This window comes from Prionailurus bengalensis, chromosome A1, assembly GCF_016509475.1.
Source record: "Prionailurus bengalensis isolate Pbe53 chromosome A1, Fcat_Pben_1.1_paternal_pri, whole genome shotgun sequence".
In the NCBI taxonomy this organism is placed as follows: Eukaryota; Metazoa; Chordata; class Mammalia; order Carnivora; family Felidae; genus Prionailurus; species Prionailurus bengalensis.
This window is the reverse complement of record NC_057343.1, coordinates 162,266,187-162,269,604: the sequence shown is the minus strand read 5'-3', so window position 1 is coordinate 162,269,604 and position 3,418 is coordinate 162,266,187. Positions and strand designations below refer to the sequence as shown.

Here is a 3,418-nt window from a genome sequence, read left to right as displayed (position 1 = left end):
TCTGCCCCTCCCCTGCTCATGCTTGCTCTCTCTCTCTCTCTCTCAAAATAAGTAAATAAACTAAAAAAATATTTAAAAAATAAAGATTGTAGAGGAGCTGCATTTTTATCTTGATGGCTTGTACTTGGATATCCCTAATCACACTTAAACTGTAACCCTTTCCACTTTCAGAGATACTAATAAACTAGCTGTTAGGAGCTAAAAGTCTTGTGTCAGATGATCCTGGGGTTAAACCTCTGTTCTGCCACTGAAATATTATTTTTTGTAATAAGTTATGTAAGCTCTTTAGTGCCCAATTTTCTCATTTGTGAAATATGAGTAAGAATCACATATGTCTAGTTATGGTTATGGATAAATGAAAAACTATATGCATTATAAAACTGGCAAAGAGTTGGTATTCAGTTCAAGATGATGATGCAAATATCAGATGAAGTCCCCTAACTTTCCTAAGTACCAATGTGTGTATGTTATTCTTAGGCTTGCTTTGTTTGTTAAAAATGGAAATTAAAAATAAATACTTCATGGTAATATACACATACATTAATAAGATAATGTGTATACATTCACTTAGAATAATTTGTAGTAAATGAACATTCAATAAAAGTTAATTTCCTTCTTAAAAAGTCTTGAGGCCAAATTGCAATGGTAGACTCTTTAACAAGATACGTACTGAGGACAAAGCCAGGTGACAGTGAACAGTCTATGGAAAACACTGTAAATACCTATGTGCCACAGGACCCTGAGAATCACAACATGGTATGGTTGGCCAGAACCATTCATATGGATAATAACACTGGTAGGTATATATTCTAGCATTTTGAAAATGAAACCAAAGTCTGAAAAGCTTAACATGCCTAAGGACATCCAGTTAAGTTTTTCAATTTGGTCTAATCAGGCTTCTGTTTCCAAAACTCACGATTTTTTCCTCACTACATCATACACACACACACACACACACACACACACACACACACACAAAACAGGTAAAACTTTTTTTTAAAAAACAGACTTATAAACAGAAAACTTTTGGTTTAAATTAACCTCTTCTGACAACTGATCTCTTCTTCATATTACTGATCTGTTTTCACCTATGAGCATATGACAAAATAAATAATTGGAACAGTTTTAAAATAAATATATTTCAAGGAGGCCTTGGGCATTTATAAATTAAAACATCCATCACAATATTTACAAACTCAAATAAAATGGAAACTATTATCACTCCCAAATTATAGTCTGTAAAACAAAGAATTTATGGAATTTAATGCATACTTATCCACACTCAAGTTATTATTTTAAATTATATTTTAATAATAAGCCCTGTCAAACACTTGACTTCAAGTCTTATCTTAAAGACCATCTTTGTTGTTTTTAAAATGATTTTTGCTTACATTTTGTTTAATTAATATTATAATTTGCAGGAAAGGTAATGCATATAAAAACACATTTTGTTGAAGCTTCTAGATCTTCTAGCCAGACCAAATAGTCTTCTGTTATGTAGCTTAACCCATGTACAGAGCAAAGACGTTCTGCCTCTTCAACAGTGAATTCTCACACCACCATGTCCACCTCTGCTTTCTCTTCATCTCTTCAACAACTTTCTGGTTCCAACCGGAGCCAAAGGGTTCTAGCCACCTATTACCAGTCCACAGCCAGCTTCCTGGGCTCCGTATTGCCATCACAGTCTGATTACAGCAGCAGTAAATCCTTTCCACTGTGGGCTCCAACTATCAACAACCCTATAGTGGCCAACCTGTAAATGCTAAGCCATCCCAAACTGCAAATTCTAGGACCATATCAAGAACTCCCAACAATGAAATACCAGGATCAAAAGAAAAGCTTTGAGTCAAGATTTGGAGAGAAAGCTGAAATGTAAAGACAGCGTTCTTCATAATGGAAGTCAATGGCTAACATATGAGAAGATAGATTGCAGATTACTAGAATCACAGAATGTAGTTGCTGTGTTTCAAGCTCAAAATTATAGAGAGCACAATTTCAAACACACACGACTATAAGTTCCAATGTCACAAGTAAGAAGTAGATCATTTTCGAAGGGATACGTGAATGATCAGGATTCAATCCAGAAGAAATCTTACCCACCATATTTTATTCAAGTGTGAGAGAACATGTTGACTGAATTGGGAGATTCTGCAGCATGAACTTTGTAGAGAGTGGACCACCAGCTCCTAATATATCATTCTGTATAAATGGAAGACCAGTTTAATCAGATGATTTTCACAAAATGATGATGTCTGAGAAGTGTTATCATTCATTCAACTTTGAAGTGATGAGAGCTTCAGATGCAGGGTTTTTGCATGTGCTGCCTTGAGCCGAACAGGAGAAGTCACATTTACTGTGCTGGTGAGCGTCCTTGCAAAAGAACAGAGAAGAGCACCAACTTTCACCTTTAGACAACAAAGCAAAAAGGTTTTTGAGGGAGATTCAGTGAAGCTAGAATACCAGATCTCAATAGTTCCTCCACCAAAGCTTTCTGGAAAAGAAATAACAGAATGGTGCAATTCAATGCTGACCAAATAAATTTATAGCATGATAACTATAGATTAGTTACTTTATTGATAAAAGTTGTAAAAAAGAAAGATTCTGGTGTTGGTAGTTATTAAAGATAAGTTAATGAGTGACCACACATAACAGATTAGATGTTGTAGCCTGTGCAAACCAAACTCTTCCAACTCCTAAGCTGTTATGTGCTCAACCAACTTTCAGCAAATATTTACCATTAAACAGGAAAAATTTAGATGTGAAATAAACTTTTAACCCATAAGGAGAATTTCAGCATCTGGCAGCTCAGTCTGGAATCTGTGCAAGTGAAAAACCTGAATCACTCTATCAACATTGGAAAACACATTGATATATTTGATTAAATTTTTGAAGTAAATCCATAGGTGTTTTAACAGAATATGGTTTTATTAGGTAATATAACTGATATATGTGTGTGTGTTTTCATATTTATTTATTTTTGAAAGAGAGAGACAGAGTGTGAGTGGGGGAGGGGCAGAGAGAGAGGGAGACACAGAATCTCCAGGCTCCAGGCTCCCAGCTGTCAGCACAGAGTCCAATGCAAGGTTCAAACCCACAGACCAGAGATCATGACGTGAACTGAAGTCAGACACCTAATCAACTGAGACACCCATGCGCCCTGATATGTATGTATTTTATATGTATATGTCATACATACACATATAATATATATATATGTGTGTATAAATATATATGTATATTATTTATTCCTTGACTCTTACATATTCTAGCTGTTGATCTGGTTTGTGAAGCCTACAGAAAATCTGGGTTTATAATTGAGAAGACTATTTAAAATGTGGACTTTTAACCTTTAAGTCATACACACTTGACAGCTGCAGGTTATGAATTAATACCAACTTTTGAAACACATTTAATGCTT

The 3,418-nt window shown here is 34.9% G+C and overlaps 1 pseudogene; it reads left to right on the top strand.

The window, feature by feature from the left end:
• The first annotated feature begins 642 nt into the window (after positions 1-642).
• Positions 643-2,869, top strand: LOC122479825 (annotated as a pseudogene).
• The last annotated feature ends 549 nt before the right edge of the window (positions 2,870-3,418 follow it).